Below are 22,328 nucleotides of genomic sequence, written 5' to 3' on the forward strand. Positions count from 1 at the left end.
ATTGTTCAGGACCCTGCCCAGTACAACTCGGCTTCAACTCTGTAGGGTTTATATATAGTCAGTCAGTATATGAACTCATAATCCTTTAAGGAGTATATTCCCCAGATGTGTAAATGAATGATACCCTTTTGTTTCAGTTTCAAAATATATTACCCTATGTGTTTGCATTTTTTTAATGTTTAAGGCAGCTCTATTTTTAATGGCCAAAAATATAGAAACTATCTAGTGTCCATCTTTTAAGAATAAATAAATCGTAAGATGTGTTTTACTGGTTACGAAGGTGACGGCCAAGTCCTTATTTGTATTTAGGGCCATGTGATAACTACCCTGGGAATTAGGGATCCTTAGCTTCCTCGACTCTTTAATGGCCTGCTTTGTGCATTTAAAAATGTTACTTCTCTAAGTCTTAGTTTTTCCATGTTAAAAATTGAGGGGAGGATTTGAATTCGTGTATTTATTAGGTTCTTTCCAGTTCTAGGAGCTTTTCATTTAGTCAAAGCAAATCCCGGAGTGTCCCTGTTGCATAAGCCCCTCTGTTTCAGTTGCTCCACAGGCTCAAGAAGCGTTTTCAAGGCAACAACCACAGAGAAAGCCCCACCACGCAGACCCTGTGGCACAGAACCCCAGGCACAGGGAAGTCAGATGTCAGATGACCTCACATGAGTCCCCAAGTTGAGGATCAAGATGCCACAGCTCCTCCCATAAACCACACCGCCTTTTTATCTGACCAGCTGGTTGGTCCACCTCAACTATTTTTAATTTTAAAAGCACATAGCCTGCTATTGTTATATAATTTGATGACGGGATATCTCTCTATTTGGTATACAGAATCCATGATTTACAAAAGAGCCTAATTACAGAATCCTTTACATAGAGATATTCGCTGGTGAACACACCACCTTATGGCATAATTGTATAACAGGTAGACACACAACAGGCTGGGGAAGAGTTCTCACTGCACAGACCTCAGTAGGAGCAGATTCCTTCTCCTCTCTCTCCTTCTTCCTCTAACAGTGAGAACTCTGGCCAGGCAGCCTCTCTGCTCGGTTACCTTCTAAACCTCAGTGTTGTTCAAAATCCTATTTTTCTCCTAGGAGAAGGTATATGATCTACTTTTGCTTTTCTCTAAGGCCCAACCCTGACCTACATATAGGTTAAGTCATCCAGATTCCTACACTCCCATTTGCATAGCTCCTATTCCTGACCCTATTAAAATATATGGCATTTGAGGCTCAGTGTTCCATGGCTGTGCTAGGTCCTGGATTTCCATCCCAGTTTGTTCACACATTGCAAAGGGAAGAGGATATTGTGCAATGAAGTCATCCCCACTGAAGTGTCTTTGGGATTATAATTTCCAAGATCTTAGAGAACCTTCCTCTCTGCCTTCACTAGAAAAGCAATGACGAGGTTCACACTTGAGCATGTGCTTCTCAGTCAGGATTGGACCCTGAGCTGGACTTTTAGGCTTGGGAACCTCCACCACTGGAGTGTGGAAACAGGCTTGCCACTCTGGGGTTTAGTATTCTCATGTGTAAGACAAGAAATACGACAGAACCATCTCCATGGCACCTGTATTAGGTATGACTAGGTCTGGCTGCTGAAACAGATCCAAGACAACAGTGCTTAAAAGCTGTCTCCCACATGAAAGCTGAGGCTGCTCTGTGATGACTTGGGGACTCAGGTACCTGGTACCTGTGCTACTGCTCTGCCATCCCTAGACCTTTGCTTCATCTACTGAAATAGGGAAAAGGGAAATGGAGGCCACACTATTTCTCTTTAAGAAAATTACACTCGTGACTCAGAACATGGACACAGGACACAACCGTCTGCCAGAGTGGCTAGAAGAATAGGTAATCTGCTAAAAAATTCTATTATCTAAGAAGAAAGGGAGAATGAATACTGGGGCCACACAGAAGTGTTGGCCACAGGCCCTCGCAGTTATACTATTCTGAGTCTAAGAGATTGTACATGAGGGTGAGGTAGGGGATATCAGAACCCTAGCAGAGGCAGACACTGCAGGGGTCTCCGGAAACAGTGAGTGACTCTGACTGCCATGTCTGTGTGTGCAAAATATCCAGAAATTCAAAAGACAATGTGTGTTATCCTATTTAATGCAGCATACAGTTATATAGTTTCTGCTACATTCTGTTAGTACAAGATAACAATGAAGCTTACTAGTTTACTTCAGCAAAAATGCATTAGTATCTACTATGTACCAAGCACTAGCAATATAAAACTGAATATGACCCATCCATCCCTGCTCTCTAGCACTTACAGGCTAGTGGAGAAATGGAATCTAAATAGAAAAGGTTAATATAACAGAATAAGTGCTTTGATGGAGGTGAAATCTGGAATTGCATTCTCTAATTGGGAGAGAAAACCAAATATCTAAGACAACTCTTAAATAACACAGGCAGGAAACAACCAGGTGCTAAAATATGTGTTAAAGACAACCATGTTCTGTGAGTGTTGATCGGGAAGACGAAAGAGTACGTAGGTTGAATATGAAAAAAAGACTTTATTTGGGGGGTGGATCTTAAAAGGTGAGTAAAAGTTGAGTGGGAAAAGGAGAAGGTGGTAAATCATCATCATAAAGACTTTGTTTCAAATTTTTAAGTGGAGGCACCAAAGAGATTCTTGTGTCAAAAAGAGTTAGAGGAAAGAGAGACCTTCTTGAGTTTTAACTCTTAAATGCAGAAGGTCTTTAAATACTTTTGAAAGTCCATTTATAAAAGTTCTCAGCGTTTCTCGTAATGTGGTTTTTATAGCTTTGTAATAACTCTGTAAGGAGGGAGGGAAGAAGAGAGGCAGACAAGACAGAAAGAGAGAGAAACTAGAGCTTAGAGATGTTAGGCTGTTAGGCAAGCAGCCCCTGAGCACACATTCCAAAAGAGGTGGGACCGGAGCCCCATCTCCGGCTTTCTGGCCCAGATCTGGTGTTTCTTACCATGAGCTAGAGGACACTTGCAAAGGGAAATTTCAAGATTCAAACTATCTGAGCAGAAGGAATAGGATTCAGACTGATCCACAAGAGATTAGAAGCAGACAGAAGCTCAGGAGAATTGGGAACAGGGTCACCCAACATGGTGACCTGCCTCAAACAGCCCATCCACCCAGGGTAGAAGACTCATCTTGAACCAGACCCCAGGACACCCAGAGATATACACCTCTTAAAACCATCACCAAGACATGGAATAACCAAAGGAAACACACACAAAAATTCTAAGCTTAAAGGTTATAGGGTCCCTGGAAAGTATTTCTTTGGGAAGTTGTTCAATTCCAACGGAAACTTTACAACCTCACATCTTTGGGGGACCATGAAGTCTTCTGGCAGAAGAGGGGACTAAATACCCTCTTACGGTCTCTTCCATTCTGAGATAATATGAGCCCATGGCCACACTGTTGCTAGGAGGAGTGACCCAACCAACTTCTCCCAGGCCAGAGGATAGCACTTTCTGCCCACAAAGAATAGTTCACAGGCCATTTTCTCTTTAATCCATGAGAAAAAGCAGGATGATGGGTCTGTGGGCAGAAATCCAAATTTATAAGGATTTCAACGGATGTAAATTGTTTCCTGGATAAGGGCTAATGACAGCTAATAGGCCAGTGCTGGGTATCAAGCAGATGACCCAGCAGCAGATTCCTATTTCTGTTGGCTGAAATCACAACTTTCATCTGCTATTTTCATCCTCCTCCCATATTACTGGCAGCGCAGGCACATTTTCACACTCCTACTTCTCCCAAAGGATGTCAGCATGCCTAGTTTACATAGGTACACAAAAGCATAAGCATTCCCTCACCAGACTGATGGGAAACAAACCTGTGCAAGGATAAGCTTAATATCCCACTCAATGGTTCTAATATATATGCACCATCTAGTTTTGTTTGTTCAAAAGCAAAGGAAATTGAGTTGCTTTAAATTTATGAACTGACAAATTTCTGAGTAATGGTGAATCATTGCTTGATATTTCACTTGAAACTCAGACGGTGAGCTGGCTCTTGCTACAGCGCTGTTGGGTCATAAGAATTCATCAAAAGATTGCACATGGCCTTGAGCCCCAAGTGTAAGATGGAAAGCTGGACAAGGTCAAGGTCAGCCTACACACAGAGAAAGGTTGCCATAGATCAGAAAGACCCGTCAGAGTGCAAAGACATCAACTCGAGTGTTGATAAAGCAATGGCAGGGTGAGAGGGTAGGGTCTGATAATATGGAAAGAGAACAAAAATGCCTTTGACCAGGCAAGTCTTGGACACTATAGAAGGGTCCCACAGCATGGCCCAAGAGCAGAAGTTGTTTTGGGATTAGTCGTCATCACATTATCCTCCCTCCCTGGGACACTCTTCCCACCTCCAGCTCTGTAGGTGCCTAGGAAACTCCAACTCATCTTTCAAGAATCTGCAGAACATGACTTTCCTTGAAATTCCTGCCTCAATTTCTGACAATACATTATAAAAGATTGTTTTTGTTCTACTTTCCCTTCTAGGCAGTAATCATCTCAAGGGCAAGGACTGGTTCTCATTCATCTTTATACCCCCAATGATAGTGCTTCATAAATATCCTTTAGAGAGGAAGATGTGAGTAATAAATAGATGAGGGAAAGAAAAAAGGAAGGAAAGAAGGGAAGGAGGGAAGAAAGAAGAAAGGTTTCACTTTCACCTCAACAAGATACTTCCTTAAATCAGATGAGATGACACGGACTGGATTGTACTAGGAGAGAGAAAAGAGCAATTACATTTTCGATCTGCTTTTAAAACTATTAATAAGACTCTACATTTTACATTCTTGACTAACAAGGAAAATAAAAAGAAGTGGTAAAAGACTTAAAAGAATGATTTTTAAATGGGATGACCTTATTGCAGATAACATGTTACTCTGCAACCATAGCTGCCAGCCTGCTCTGAGATGTTCGTCTTTAACCCGACAGTTCTAGTAAATTGGGATAGAAAGGAACATGCCATTTTGCTCCCCATTTTGACCTCTCGGGTAGACCGCTCTAGCCAAAGCGTTCTGAGAGATCCTCTCAGATTCCAAACCACTTACCTTACCTCACTACTGTCATGATCAGCTTAGGCCTTCCCAGAGAGTCAAAATGAAGCCATAGGATGGTTTGACTCAAAGGCAAGCAAACGTGAGAGAAGCATGTGTAATAATACTTCCCTTTCGATTTGGAAGGTTTATCCTTCCCTATGCCTGAAGGAGCTTGCCTCGTCTCTTCACATTCAGTTGGGATGTAGGCCCTAAGGAAGGCATTTCTACTCAAGAGCCCTGCCACAAACACAGGGTGGCTCTGCATGTGCATCTTGAGAAGCCAAAATGAGTCTCGAGAATTTATAGCATTTTGTTGGATAAACATAAAACAAGGGTGCAGCTGAGAGGAAGTAAGGGTCACTGGCTCACCTTGGGATTCACAAACTTCTGGGAGACTGCGGAAATTGTAATAGTTAATACTGTATAAACTTGGTGGGCCACAAGGGGCCTAGATGTTTGGTAGAATATTATTCTGTGATATTTCTGTGAGGATATTTTGGATGAGATTAACATTTAAATCATGGACTTTGAGTAAAGCAGATTGCCCTCCATAGTGTGGATGAGCCTCATTCAATCATATGAAGCTCTGAATAGAACAAAAGAGATGGACCTCCTCCAGGCAAGAGAGGCTTCTCCAGCACACTCCAACTAGCATATCAGCTCCCCTAAGTCTCCAGGCTACTGGCCCACCCTGCAGATTTTGGACTTGCCATTTTCCATAGGTAGACACATTCTATTGATCCTGTTTCTCCGGAGAACCCTTACTAACACAGAAGTGGAGTGAGAAGTAGACTCGTTAGGTGTCAATATACTGAGACTGAAAATACAAATGAACAATTTCCAGACAATATATAAAAATAGAACTCTGACCCATGATCTGTAACAACCAGCCCAGGAACCCAACCCATTTTCAATTAGCAATACGCACACCTTGGCTATGACACTGCCACTGCACAAAGCTTGCAACACATTTTCTACAGTAATCAGTGCAGGAATCCAGCCTGCTTTCTACAAGTCAGACTTGCGCAAATGGGGTGAGAAAGATATCCTGGCACAGGCTGCCTGAGCCCAAGTGAGGCAGAGGGGCAGCCTATAGAGGGGAAGGGAGTCAAAGCCTGGGTAGAGTGAGGACATCCACATGGGAAGGTGGTACAGAAGGGCTTACTGGAGCCCAAGCAAAGAGAAGAGGCATCCTCATGGGAGAGCAACCCGACTCAAGGTGTTGGAGCCTGATCTGAGTGCAGAGGGTATCCCCACAAGGGCAGGTGGCAATAGCAGTAGAGGAGATTGGTTACAATGGGGGCTTAATAAAATAGGAAAATATAGTAAGGAAGATGAGAGTCATGTTTCTCATGGTCAAAAAAAGAACTTACATATGACATGGAAAGATAGAAAACTAGAATGAATCCTGTGGCATGGGGTCGAATTAGAGATAACAGTATGAATTCATTATTTTTTAACATACATATAGATACATGTAGATATAGAATTAAATATAATGTAAATATATATTCATTATATATTCATACTTTTATTTCCTGGCTCTGTCACTGAGAGACCCTGGAAGTGCTGATTTACCAAGCACATTTAGCACATTCGGCACCAAGATTTTGATGTCTAAATGCCATTTTTTCATTAAAAAAGAAGCAAGGGCTCTTTGAGAAAATGGCTGATTCCAGGGCTATTAACGTTAATAGCAGGTAAAATAATACAGGAGCATCTCATCCTGCAGGAAAGAAAGGAAGAGCTTAAAGAATAATGGGACACCGAAAAAGATTCGAAAACCAGCTCAAAGGAGCTCTTGCTGGCCAAATATTAGGCATTCAAGCATAAAATGAGTGAGGATAGTAATGGATTACATCCCTTTGAATAAAATAGAAATCCATGAGTCCATACTTGGAAGGAAGGAAGGAAGGAAGGAGCGAAGGAAGGAAGGAAGGAAGAAAGGAAGGAAGGAAGGAAGGAAGGAAGGAAGGAAGGAAGGAAGGAAGGAAGGAAGGAAGGAAGGAAGGAAGGAAGGAATTGAAAGTTTGATAATGAATAGATATTTAAATAGCCTCAAAGTATTTCCCCATCTCCTAAAAGAAATGTATTAATTACAAAGGGGAAAAGAGTACACGTAAATTTGAGAAGCCTGGCGAACACCAGCCTAACCAAATGATCAAAGCGAATGTCATAAGTAATGGGATAAACTGAAATGATGCCCACTTGACAGCACACAATGAGGAGAGTCCCGCAACTTCTGAGATATTGCTGCCCAAGATGCACATCCTGCACTTCTCCAGTCAGGAACATCAGACAAGCCCACTGAAGGACACCACAAAATAACTTACCTGTAAGTTTCAGAAGTGTCAAAGTCATGAAAGCCAAGGAAAGAGTGAGGAACTGTCAAAAATTGAAGGAACTGAAGAAACATGACAACTAAATGTAACAGCAATTCTGGACTAGTTCCTTTTGCTGTAAAGCACATAATTGGGACAACCAGAACAACTTGAATGGGATCTGAGTATTGGATGATAGTAACAGGTCGCCGTTAATTTTCTGATGTTAGTAATTATATCATGGGTCTGTAGAGACTATTCTTGCTTATAGGAAATATACAGTAAAATACTCAAGGGTGCTGGAGCATCATGGTGATATCTTACCCTCAAATGGCTCAGAAGAAAGATCTTTATACTATACTTCCACAAGCACATATGTTCGTACCTACATTATGTAGGAGAATATGACCCTGTTATTAGGAGAAACATGCTGAAGTATTTAGAAGTAAAATGTCATAATGTCTGAAACTTCAAATGACTTCGCAGAGAAAGAGAAAATATAACAAAATGTTAACATTTGATGAATCTTGGTAAAGAGTACTCTGGGTTCATTCTTTCCATGATTCTGAGGCCTTAAAAAGTTTCAAAATAAAAAGTGGAGGATGGGAAAAGTGACAACAAGTGTTATAAACAATGAGATTTCTAGGAGTTATAAATGGGAGAAAAAAATGAGTGGAAAAATTTATCCAGAACCAAGGATCAGACTTTTAATGTGTTTGACATGCTTTATGACATGGAAAAACATGTTGGACTTTTGTTCTCTTTCAAAACAAAAGTTAACAACAGAGAAAAAGTTTTGCCTGATGTTACAAATAGCTAAGCCAAATTCTAGCTTCCATTAAACTACCTTCTACTCCCACTGGATCTACCAGCCAGGGCCACACTTTTCCCACCACCCAGAAAACCAACTCTTATTATTCCTGCCCCCTCCTGGTGAGTATATAGCAAGGCATCCCTGTATCTGCTACCTGTTCTCCCTGCAGTATTCCAAATCCTCCTTATTCATGGAGTGGGTCACAGAAGGTATGCGTAAAGGAAGCACATACCAGAAGGGCCTTCCTTATAAGAAAGAGCCTATGAAGGAGACAAAGCCATTTTATCCTGCAGGTACTACTAACATGGTGTTTATAGCTCACAGCCTAGACACTTTTCAGAGGCTCACAAAATGCTTGAGAATTGAAAAAATGTTTCGCTTGGAAAAGAGAAAAGCAGCCCAAAATATTCAGCAGCTGGCCTGGTGCTATCAGCTAGGCCTGGCGTTCTCCTGCTGAACATAAACAGTTTCACAGAACACCATTAGAGAAGGCCACTGTGTAAGAAAGATGGATCAAGATGAAAACAAGACCCCACTGCAACCATGTCAAAATAGAAAATACATAAACATTGTCCAGGCCAAAACATACCAGACATGGATAGGCCCCAGTGAGTGGTGACCTTTAATTGGCTACTCTACCAATTACCATGTCAGCCTCCATTAGCATGCCTTCCTTCCAGAAGAGATTTATGAAGATACCACATCAGAATTACCCTACTTCCTGACAATATCCGACCCAGAGCAAAGCCCCACTTCCCTCAAGTCACATAACACCAGCCCAATCCTATAAGAGGCCCTTTCTATCACCCTCCATTGAGATGTTCCATGGCTCCCCATAGTCATATACTCCCTCAGTGCGAGCATAAATAAACCAAACTTGTTCAAATATCACTGTGTTCCTGGCGAGCTTTGGTTAAGGGGCACTGACAAGCTCCAAGTGCTAAAGAAAATTTGGTCCTAGAACATTTTTAAAAAATCAAATTAGTAAATACTCAGTGAAACGACACTATGTCACCCTTTTTCATTGTTAAATTTATAATTCATAAAATTTTATGACCTCTGAAAACAATGTGCATGTTACATTAGCCATCCCATGGCTGCCAGCTGATTATTGAGACAGCATAGCCAAATGTCAATTAAACACGTAGCCAATTTCATAATAAATTACGAATTATTATAATATACTTGAAAGAACCCCAAAGTTAGAGTGCTTGGGGCCACCAAAGATTTTAAGTACCTTGATAGAGAAGGGAATGTGTAAGGTTTGTCTGGAAATAGAGCTGCCTGAGAGACAGAGTGGCAAATACCACTAGCTCATGGATTGATGAACTATGCAGCTTGGGAACAATCCCAAGATATCAAAGAGAAGGTTCTGCCCTTGGGAATAAATTATCTGAGCCAGGAGGAAGGATCCACTCCCCGTGCCACCCCACAGTCATCTGTTTTCAGTAATAATCTCCTGTCAACTCACAGAGCAGAACTCCTGCTAGTTGGCTGTTGATTGGGTCACACATAAATGGGGTGACAAAGGCAGACCAGTACACTGCCTCTTTTTTCAACATCATTCCTTGGTCTCACTCATGGGATCTCCTGGTTCCTGTCAACACTCATCTTGTTAGGGGGTGCTTTCCCATTATTTTATTTCACTGATGCCTGTGCCCTGGCTCCAATCCTCAGCCACATAGAAGCATGGGCTCTTCTTTGACCCTTTACCTTCTTGTCCCCCACCTGGTGCCAAGGGGATCCTCTGCTAAGACCAAACCCACCTTAAATGGCACTCATCTTTCTAGATCTTCATCTCCGTCACTTCTGCCAGAACACACAGAGGAAGTGGGTCAGCCAGAATCTGACAGAAGCCGTCTGCAGTATAGGAGTTCTCATCTAATGAAAAGCCTCCGGTATTATGTTAAGTGACATAAGTCAGAGAAAGACAAATATTGCATGATTTCACTTAGACGTGGAATCTAAAACAAAACAAAACAAATGCAACAAAACCAGAATCATAGATAAAAGAGTTATGGTTGCCAGAGGGTAACCAAGGGATCAAGAGGTACAAACTTCCAGATATAAGATAAATGTCATAAGGATGTAATATACAGCTATATATAGCCAACAATAGTACATTAACTTGTATGGTGACAGATGATAACTAAACTTGTTGCAATGATCATTTCACAATGTACACAAATGTCAAATCATTAAATTGTACAATCAAAAAACTAATATAATATTGTATGTCAATTATACCTCAATTCTTTTAAAGCCTCCAGAGAATTTTTTTTTTCATTCAGCAGTCACTTTTCCAGGAAAAAAATAAAACCCAGAACCAGAGATTCTGAGACTCTGGGAGGTAGAAATTTCATTTGGAAATGATTGAGTTCAATCTTGCCATTTTTCATATGAGAAAACTATGGCCTGTGTAATTCAAGTTTTTTCCTACAAGGCTGAGAAGACTGATTTTGCCTTTCCCCCTTAAGTCTATTGGTTTTATAATTTATGAGAAGAAGAAATCTATTTTCCCTTTCGCTGGTCAAACTTAAAAGAAAATAACTGTGAAATGGTACTAGCTTTGTTTTTTTTTAAGCCCCCACCAAAGGCAGCACAGTATGAATTATATTTTTGTCAGCACAGGTTATGAAATTACCCTAGAGAGCCATTTCTGCAGAGACTGGCAGTGCAACGACTACTGTAGCTCAGTGGAAGGCAATTCCACTCAGAGCTCACAGAACGCAACTGATGGAAGGAAGCAAAGTAAATTACCTTTGCATTCTTCATGGATAATGTCTCTGTTTCCCACACAATCTCATTTTGCACGCAAAACAAATAAAACCAAATTCAATCTCCCAAATTGTGTCTCTACTTGTTTGCTTTCTTTTAAAACTCATTCTGCCCACGTCACACACAGCCATGGCTCTCCTGTCAGGCTAATTAAGCCCAGTATTGGCAACATGTTTGACCTCCATCCCACCACCCCACCCCATTTCCCTCCTTCGACCTGAACTTCCAACTCTTCTTTGTTTCAGATGGATTGTTCATTTGGAACCATGACAAAAGCATAAGAATTAAACTTTACCAATGAAAGACCAGTCAGCTTGGCTTTGATTAATTATCTGAGTAATTTTATAGCAGAACAACAGATCTCTCTTTACAACAACTAGCAAAATGGTTAAACAAGCAAACAAAAATTAAGTTCTCCACAGTGATTTAAAAAATAATAATTGCGGGGAAGGGTAGAGACCACTGAAATAGGTACATAATCAAAATACCTCATTTAATCGTTAGTTTCTCCCAAGTCAAACAGAGAGCTGTTATCACTACGCACGCAGACATGATTACAAGGGATGACAGAGACTACAGAGGCAAATATTGCATGGCTTTGTATAAGAGCCTGATTCAGCTTTGTGGCTGATGCCTGGAAAGTGACCTCCAACCCAATTACAATATTCAAGGCAATGTGAAAATGTGGATATCATGCAAGCAAGTATCAATTCTCCTCTTGGATGGAGACCCTGGGCAGCGCCACTACTAGCAACCAAGTGGGCAGCATGTTCTGGGAGCCAAGGGAGCTCATCTTCTTCAAAACAGGACTCCAGGCAGTAGAGAGAGGAAGGGAGTCAGGTCTAGACATCCAGGATCAGCAAATGGCAAGGTCTTGGCAAGTACATTAGGCTTTGCTCCACAATCAAGGCATAGTGAGTGGATGAATGGATAAAGAAGTTGTGGTATCTATCTATCTACAATGAAATATTATTCAGCCACAAAAAAAAGAAGGAATCCTGCCATTTGCAACAACATGAATGGACCTTGAGGGCATTATGCTAAGTGAGATAGCCAGACAAGAAGAAAACAAATACTTCATGATATCATTTATATGTGGAATCTAAAAAAAATAAAAGTTAAAAAAAAAAAAAAGCTAAACTCATCGAAACAGAGTAGAATGTGGTTACCAGGTGCTGGAGATAGGGGAATTGGAGAGCTGTTATTAAATGGTACAAACTTGCAACTAGAACATGAGTAAGTCCTGGAGATTATAAAGATTATACTTAATGATACTGTATTGTAAACATCAAAGTTGCTAAGAGACTAGATATTAACTGTTCTCACCACATACAAAAAAGTGATAATTATGTTACATGATAGAGATGTTAGCTGATGCTATAGTGCAATATAATCATATTGCAATATATAAATGCATCAAATCAACATGTTGTATACCTTAAACTTACACAATGCTTTATGTCAATTATATCTAAATTGTTTTAAAAACCGAGATACCAGGAACCAGAGCAGAAGTCCAATAAGAGGTTAGGGGTAAGTCCCTAGAGCTTACCCCAGACATCAGGCTTAGGGGCTGCATACTGCTTCTGGCTCTGCCTTGAAGAGATTAGATCTGATAATATAGCACTCAGATTGCAATATATCATGCAATTTCAGGAAATTCGGGGCCTGACAACAACAAACGGAAAACCGTACAAGTGTATCTATGTCTCCTGCCCCACCTCTGTGAACCTAAAAAAGCAAAGTGTGAAGAAGGGATTCTTTCTAAACTCTTTATTTCTGGCAGCTTTGATTTGAATCATGAGATTTGGGGCAATTTCTGCCAATTTTAAATTCTCTCTCATTTAAAATTCCCAAGTATTAAGCTTTGCCTATCTTGAATTTTGTTTTTGTTTTCAAGTAAAGTTTCAGGGGCTCAAAGCCCCTTCTATAGAAGTGTTTCAGACCAATTTCAGGTGGTTTGTTACCTGAAGTCTATAAAATGTGTCTGTAATCAAAATATATTCCAGTGAGACTGACAAAGGATAAATAAAGTGACAACTGAAGCTTGGGAAGGTTGATTCAAGTGCCTCTCATGAGAATGCTAGAAGCAATTTGCATCTGCACTGAAATTTTCTTCTAGAGGTCCCAAAGCATAGGTATAAATCCATCTTTTATGTTAATTAGTTGGTTGACACAGCCTGGATGCATTCTCTTGCTACCTGGTAATCCAGTTGAAATAAATTCAGTGTTTCTGTCTCTTAGGAAGGTCACATCCACTTTAAATGGACAGAGCCTAAGGCTACTTCTGGAAATGACTCTAGCAGAACGTATCTGCTAAATGCTTTTGGTGTCTTTAGACTGATAGAGTGTAGCAGGTGCGGGGTAAGAGAACTATATCCCTTTAAAAAGACAATTAGTGTTGTATAATTTTGACAGAGACAGAGGTTGAAAGTTCATTCATTATTTTCCATTATTTGTTCGACAAATGTTTACTGAGGGGCTCATGTTCCAGGTAAAGTGGTAAGTGCTGGAGACACAAAGGTAAAACTCAGTCCTGTCCTTGAGAAGCTTAAGAGGTACGGGGAGTGGGGGGACCAACGGCTCAACAATCAGCACACCCCGAAAGTCCTCATATCGTAGGTGCTAACTCTTCCCTGTGAGGTAAAAATAACCAAACTAGACATCCCTGAAACCACAGATTTTTTTAAAATGACCTCCCATCTGGCCTAATGGACCCTGGTATCTGAAGATACCAAATTTTCAACCCTCCGGCGGTTATCATGGCTTTTGAGAGACTATTGAGTTACTGTGGCCATTCCTTTAATGGCCTCAGCAGCATCTGTGATGGCAGGTAAAATTTAGTCAGCCTGTGACTACTGAACACTGTGGTTACAATTACAGGTATCATTCAGTGCAGGTATGCTCGCCAAGAATCAAACCGAGAGGGGTGTGTGTTTGTGTAATCAATATGAAGTCATTTCCATTCAAATCTTTTTTCATACTTTATTTTTCAGTCCCTGAAACCCTAAAAAATCTAGTGTTACATGAACTAACAGGATGCCAAGATGCTAATGTAGTCATTTCTTACACTCATATGATGACACTTCTCTGTGAGCTCCTTCCCTAGGGCTCCTGCGTATTCAGGTGCTAAATATTAATATTTTGTTAAGAAACAACCTGTTCGAGAGTCATTTTCATCTTTCCATGCGATAGATTTATAGTATTCATCTTCCATGCCCTTTGGGTGAAATAAAAAAAAAAAATCACATGAGATGATTTCAGCTTCAGGTCCCAGAACTTCCCACTATATCAGGGGCCTTGGACTTTAGGTGGAGATGACGTGGTTGGCCTGAAATGTCCCTCGTTCTATCTTACTCTAAGGAACTGGACAATAGTCCTGAACTTCTGAATCGCTCCTCCTCACCAGCTCCCATGGGAGTACACCTTGTCTTTAAGATGGAATTCAAGGAGGTAACTTTTAGTGGGGAATGAGGCGGAGACCAGAATAGAGTGGAAAAGGAGCTACTGGGATCCAAGATGCAGAGGTGGGGGCTCTGGACTGTTGGACTAGAAGGTGAGAGACCAGTTCATGGGAAGAAAACAGCCAGAATACTGAATTTTATAAACCTGTGTCGTGCTTCTGACTTTATCACATCCTATGCCCCCAAGTTGTGGATCAGACTATAATTTTATCTTAATGTGACACAAATATAGTGACTGACTCAGCCCTGTATTTTAGCAAGTTCTGTTTCTCTTCCTTAGTAGCCTTGCTAATGGTTCTGCTGCCATTACCTGACTCTCCAGCTTCTCAGGTTAGTGTATGATTTCTAACACCCTCCGCTGACTTTCCAGATACAGAGCCAATGCTTGTACTCTCCCTATGTAATTTGGCACTAGCGTGTGACACATGGCCCTCCCAGAATCCCCAAGTTCATTCAGCATTCAGCAGTCCCAGGCCTGAGTCCTAGGTCTGCCAATTATCACCTGTATGATTGGGCAAAGTACACAATCTCAACCAAATAGGGGTTGGTAAAGACGAACTGAGGTCATGCTTTTTAAATCACTTGTTACAATGCCCAGCATAAAGAACAATTCAGTACACGTGAGCTATCTTTAATATTGTTATTTTACATTAGGTGTTACAGCATCTGTAATAATCATTCTTGCCTGCTCTGAGGTGGTGATTCTGGCAGAGGCAGTGGCTGGAAATGAGACTCCACACTACAAACTTTGCTCTCCAGAAAGACTCGAGAACCAAATAACTGACTGGACAAGCCTTTCCAAAATGGAAAAAGTGGGAATGAGAAATTTAAGGGAACAAAAGAAGCTAAACCATACCCTATAGAGAATAATAACAATATAATAATAGCTGTGACATGTAATAGACAAGCCTAGCATGAACGGTCAACAGTCATGTCATCATGCCAGGCCTGTGTAGAGATGCTTAGGGGTAGGAAACATAGAACACAGCATTTATCATCAAGTTAATCAATTACTATGCTGTGCAGTGGTCACACTATTCCATCAGTCATCTATTTAAATAAGATCTAGGAGAAATGCTTCAGGACACCAAAAGAAACCAGACCAAATCCTGAGGCTATCAAACTCAGAGCAAGTTCAAAAACTGGGGAAGGAATGGAGTTGCCCTGACAGTCTTAGATAACCAAGGCTGGCCTTCAGAAACCTTGGAACAGTCATGGTTAGTTGAGAAGTCCTAGACTCCATCAGCCTGTGAAGTCACATAGCTGTGGATACCACACACTTCGCAGGCTCTGAACTTCCACTGAACAGAGTCCACCCAGTCTCCCTTCTCAAGTATTTCTGAGGCAACCTCCATCACCAGGAATTCTCATGTCTTCCGCAAATTTGTCTTGGTGCAGCTTGACCCCAAGACCAGCTCCTCAGCCCCATACAGCGACCTCCTCTCTGGCCCTGAAACACCAGCCTTCAGCTGCCAGTCACCTCAGCTGCTCCCTCCTTAACTCCTCATCCTACGAATAGGCAAAGACCCTTTCCTTGACTCCCCATAGTGATTGCTGACACCAGATTGAAATTTCCAACAATCAGACTGAAGGTTTTGAGACTAACAGTAAAGAAACATAACATAGATACTGGAGATACAACTGCAATCAGAAGGTGTCAGAACAACCTCATTTGGGGGCCCCTCCGCTGAGTTTTTAGTCTGCTACAACCCCTCAAAGAGAGAAGTGTGTCCCACATTTGTACTCCCTTTGTCCCCGTAAAAAATCCATACACTCACAGAAGCCTGGATCTACCTCAATCATATCCAAGCAGATTATTGTGTCTCTATGCAAGACATCTACATTTAGACTGCCTCCCAGTTCTCCCTCCAAACAGTGGCTATCTGCTTTGACATCTGTTTAACTCAAGGGCCCCTTCGAAGGCTTTCCGAAAATGACGATGTCTCTGTCGAAAGTAAATTGATGTTTTCACAAAAATGGCTAAACATCTTTTAATCTGTTTTCTTGAGCCTGGTTTCACCCAGGACACTGTTAAAATAGGAACTGATCTACAATTGAGATCACTTTTTAAAAAGAAACGTCAAAGGACCGGGTCTCCATCAGCCGAGCTTTCCTTTGTGACGGCCGTCTTACGCAGGCCTCTCGGCCGGGTAGGCACCAGCCCTCGGCGCTGAAGCGCCCTGTGCTTTGTTTCCACCCTTCGCTCCGCCCCCCCCCCCCCTCAGCGGTTCTCACAGGCTCTTCGTGACCTGCGTAACTGCCGCTGCTGAGAGCGATGATTCACCCATCACCGCTTCTTTTTTTTTTTTTGTTCTTTCTGCGTCAGCTGAAGTTAATCAATATAATGTGCTGCTATAATGTTCAGGATACTGTAAAGAAAAGCTATTATCTTTGTAAAACTTAGCCTTCGCTGGGCTTTTGAAAAAATTATTGGAATTATCAGTATTTGCCACAAGTTCAGACACTCTCCAGGTATTACCATTTATGTTTCAGTTCTTTGGCAATCAGCACAGGTTCTCACAGAATATATGAAAAACATGCTCAGCACCATTCACAGGCAGCTCTACAGGAGAATTCATTCTGAGCTCCAGGTGGAGATACCTTGTCATAGCTCCCAGGCCCTCCCATCTCCAAGGTCCTGATGCCCTTTGTCAGTGGAAGCTGGAGTCTCCTGGGTGAGCTCAGAGCACTTTGAACTAGAGTGGGTTTCAGGGTCAAGAGGGAGAAGAGAGTCTCGGAAGCAGTAAAGAAGGAACTTGGATATATATAGGAAAGAGAAAATATCAGAAAGTATGTACACTTAGGAATAAATTGGTCCAAATCATTTAATTAGAAACATAGTGTTGACATCTTGAGTCAGAAAACTGAATTTCCTAGTTGTCTCCCCTTCTTCACTAAACACTCAGCCAAACTTGAGTGATTGCTTCCTGTGTGCCAGGGGATGTGGAGATGGTGAGACGAGCCTCTGCTCTTCACAGCACACCCAGCTCAGTAGAGGGGCAATATTCACTTGGTGCGACAGGGATTCTGCGATCTAAGTAGGCAGAACTTGCTAAGAAAAGAGGCAAGATACGCTGGAACCAGCTTAGTCTGGGAGATCAAAAAAGCTACCCTCAATGCCTGAGCGTTAAGTACCAGGCGATGTCTGCCACCAGAAAAGTAAAATAAAATTAAAAAGTGTGTTTCTACCAAGACACCAGCTTCCCCAAGCCCTGCTTCCATATAACAAGCTATTTCAGCAACAATAGAATTTTGTGAATTAGTTTTGTAAAAACAACAACGACTAAGCCTACTCTGATCCCCAGGGCCACACCAGCTGATGACAGCCCTAGCCAGGAGAGGGAAGACAGGAACAACCCACAGAAAACTGCGTGAGAGCAGCATTCACACTGTGCTGGTGGTGCCTAGCTGGCTCTACAGCCCACCTCTCTACCCCTGACCTGCTCATCTGTGCTGGGAATTACACACACCCCAGGTGTGGAGGGGCAGGCGCTTAATGCATTTTGTTCCACAGGAGGTGAGCAGCCCAATCCAATCACTGACTTATAGATCAGAGTGGGAAGCAGGTTTCCAGTGAAAGCATGCCCTCCTCTCTCCCCAGATGCCTGCATTCAGCTAGGAGCCCTGGGCGTGAGATAGCAAGACGAATAAAAGTCTGATTAGCTGGCTCGTGGGCGAGGGGAGCTCAGTCCATAATTGGAAAAACCAAGCAGCAGATCAGTGTTTGCCAAAGAGAAGAAGTCTCCTTTGTTCTAAAATAGCACTTGGGTGTTTAGTGAAAAGACAGGCCCTGCCGACCCCTAATGACTCTTTGCTGGTCGCTTTATGCTTCTAATAGGAGCTGCAGCTCTTTGGCTCATTTTAAATTACTACCAAGTGCTGTGTAGGTTGGGGCTTCTTCAAGGGGAAAAAAAATCAATCCGAGAGGAAAAGCTATTCCTTAGCAACAAAGGAAAAAGAAAGAAGGCAGTTCCTTTAATGTAATCTGAGATGGAATCTAGCTTAGCAGAGCCAGAGCAAAAATAGCTTTTATCTGATCAAGGTGCCCGAGTTACACTTACAGGAAGTTAAGGAGGCCAGGCTCAGAATACGTAAGACCACAGACAGCATCGCCAGTGAGGGACACCCCTCCCAGCAGTGGATGTAAACCTGGGCGTGCAGCAGCCAGCAGCCAGGACATCAGGAAGCAGTAGTTATCGCAGTCATTTAGTCTGTGTGCATCGTTAATCACACTCCCTTTCCAATCACAAGAAAGCGGAAAGGAAAGTGGTTTTAGCACTCTGGGTAACAATATTGACAGGGTAATTGCCTGTCCACTATGACATTGGTTATTGCATCTGTAGAATATAGTTGAAATTGGTTACTATGCACTTAGTTACACAAGCTGCATGCAAAAAGATTAGGAATAGGTTATAAAACGCATAGTGAATGTCCAGATAAGAAATAACTGAAGAAACAGGGAGAAGGGTAAAAACGATGAGAACAAAGCCAGGAAGAAAAGTGGCTGTGGGGACCTATGCAATTGTGTGCATGCATTAAGTGGATAAGGTTACTACACCAAGCACACACACACACACACACACACACACACACACACACACACACACACACCGCTCTGTGAGAGTCCATGTAGTTCTATGCGTGAGTGTGTGCATGCATTAAACAAGGTCCTCTGGTTTGAGTAGCAATTGTGAGCCACAGTAATCTACCTGTAACCCCCATGTTGGCTTTCTCTGTGCCTCATGCAGGGCTCAGCCAAGCTTTCTACTCTCCAGAGAAAATTCACTTGCATCTCAACAGTGTGATTTAGTTTGCTGGAAATTACATAGGAAATTTAGAAGGGGGTTCTGTATCACATACACCACACCAAACTCTTTGACTCTCCATTCATTATTTGATTATTCCCACCTTTTAGTCAATGGGTCTCTTCCCTTGTAGTTCTCAGCCCTACTATTCTGGTCTCTCAGCAATAAAACCTTCCTCTAGGGAGATCTCCCTCTCTCACCCCTTTCTTTCAGTTGCTGCCTACAAACTCATAATTCATTACCTAGGGATGAGGATATTCTTGTTTCAGGAAGAAAGGGCTATATATTAATAACAACAACAAAATTTTGTCCTATCGAATTTATCGAGAAGGATTTGGCTTGGGGTTTGGAAGTAACACCAATTTCAAAGGCGTAGGGCAAGATCTGGATGATATTTCTTCTAGAGTCTTCATCATAATACTGCATGGGGTCCATGACCACATCCTCATTTGCCTCTGTGTTCCTGTCACCAGTACACAAACATTCAAAACTCTTTCATCCATCCCACTCCTAAATCCTGGGATTCTTCAATAAGAACATGCTCATTTTTAGTATACTTGAGTTCATATCCAACTGTAAAACACTATAGCTTTTTGCCCCCCAAATTCTCAATAATCGCTGCAAGTGTAAATTAATTCATTCTTAAAATATGGAACAGCTCCACTGCCCACCACTCTCTGTTTTTCATTAATCGGTTGAACTGAACTGAGTCCTTTCCAATTTACCCACACTTTCTCCTGTTCTGTTTGTAACACCTTCTCTGCACTTTTGAAAGTGAAGGTTACAGTTAGTCAGTGGCTGTTAATAGCACCCACTCAAGACAGAACACTTCAGCCCTGGATTCTTCAGAAGTGTACTCCCCCCAGAACTTACACCAGCCCCAAGCTTCCGCTGAGCTCACCCAGTAAGGCAGGAACTTTGGAAAGCTTCCGCAGTGACCTTGGCAGAGTCCCAACACAAAGCAAAGTGCTAGTGATTGATATAAGGTCCCAAAGTTAATTCAAATATGAATTGGTCTTAGAATTATGGCAATTTAAAGCAACCAGGGAGCTTATCGATGATCTAGTTTGACCCACAACATTATGAAAGAGGCTCATGGAAAATCTGTGGATTAGTTAAGAGCATGTGAGTTCTATGAGCCAGAGCAAAGATTTGAGCTCAGGTGGGGTGTTCATCCCCCACTGTGCAAGGGCTGGGATTAGGAAGGCTAGGGAAGCCTGAGGACCTTGGAGAGACCAGCTCAGAATCAAATCATAGTTAGTAACCAAAAGAAATGTCCTTCCTCTCTAAGACAACTAAATAACAAACCAAATCGCCCACCCAAAAACTTTCTTCTCTGGTCAGATCCTCAAAGTTAAGAATTGCCCTAGGCAAGCAAAACCCACACAGCTGTGGGTAGAGAGACAGGACCTCAAGAGACAGCCCCTGCCCGCTCCTACCCTGGGGAATTAATTAAAGCTCCACCAGCCTCAGGAACAGGAAATTCCTCTGTGCAGTGCTTTTTCTGCTGAGTGTGGTGCTTTCTATGGTACACTCCATTCTTGAGACCTGAACACAAAAGAGAAGGAGAGAAGTCCAGTGGAAAGAGAAAAGCTTTGTATGTGAACATTTCTACAGGTTCTATGATTTGGTTAACCCCTCTGACTCTTAATGTCCTCATTTGTTCATATAAGAATAATAAGCACCAATGCTTAAATGGGATATAAAATGTGCCAAACACCAACACATTTATCAGGTCAATTAGCCCTTGAAACACGAGCTACCAGCTGCAGTCTGTCTCCAGTTCTCCACTCTAAACCCCTTCAGATCCTATGTTACCTGGATTTTGTGTTGGAATAGAGGGCCGAGGTGATTCAGATAAAGGCGCTACTCCACAGCCTGGCACATAAACAAACAGGAAATATGGTTGCCATTGTTGCCAGTGTTATTATAGTTTTTCTGGTCCAATTCAATTTATGTTAATGACAAGTCCAAAATGATCCTAAAGGGATCCATCCTCATAGGCTTACTTTGTTCTCATTTTAAAACTTTTGGAGGCCAGAACTGTGACCATGTCCACATAGCCAGGCCCATTAATTCAAATTTCAGATCCTTACTTTCCCCCAAGAGCAAGACCCCTCCCTTTTGTTTGATACAAGCTTAAAGAGTAAGGGGGCTGCAAGTAGGTGTTCATTCCTGCTGAGGTTCTAAAAGGAATGGAAATATTTCCTTCTAAACCTTTGAAATTCCTACGAGATTAAAATGTGACATCACTTATGGGCTAGTGCTTTAACAGACTGTATGTATGACTCAGCCGACTGATTTTCCTGGGTCTGAAGGAAGAATACTTATTTTTGTTGTCCTTCGCTGAGGTAGGTTGTTCACTTCTTTGAAACACATCATGGGTGCAGAAAATCTGTTTTTGAATGGAATTATTCTTGACATCTCTATTGGGCAGCTGTGTTTCTATCATGCTACCGATCATCCTTCATGCAGAATTTTAGGCCATGTTCCTGGCCTCGACCTCGATGATGAGATTTTGAAGGACTAGGCCAGAGTTACCTATGACATCCACAACAACGTGATGGGTTGAACCTGCAAGGCACACTCTTCCATTAAGCTGGATATCTCCAAAGGCACTGTGTCTGGGGAGACACCCAGAGTCATTTCGTAATAACTCTGAATATGAATATGTGTATACTCAGCCCACCAATTGTCTTTTGCCATGAAATAAAGGATTGCAGTTAAATAACAGAAATTTACTAAATACTGATGACTGAAAATTACAAATTAAATATGAGCAAAAACAAGAGGTAAAGAAATTCCATAAGTAAGTACCAGCTAGTGATTACATCCTTCTAATCCTCAAGGGTTTTCAACCCTGGATTTCTCTCCCTAATCACTCACACTCCTGATGTCTCCCCCAACCTCACATTCCAATTTCTTCCCCATCTCAGCTGATGGTCTGGTCTCAATCCACCAATTGCTCAATTCCCAACACTGAAAAGTCATCCTCCCTTCCTCCCTGCCCCTTGCAGCCCATTCACAGTCCTGTCAGCTCTATGGTCGCAGCACAACCTGGAGACGCTCACCACCTGCACCTCCATAACCTCTTCCAGCCACCCAAACGTCCATCTT

This window comes from Rousettus aegyptiacus, unplaced genomic scaffold (genome assembly GCF_014176215.1).
Source record: "Rousettus aegyptiacus isolate mRouAeg1 unplaced genomic scaffold, mRouAeg1.p scaffold_m13_p_11, whole genome shotgun sequence".
NCBI classification, from domain to species: Eukaryota; Metazoa; Chordata; class Mammalia; order Chiroptera; family Pteropodidae; genus Rousettus; species Rousettus aegyptiacus.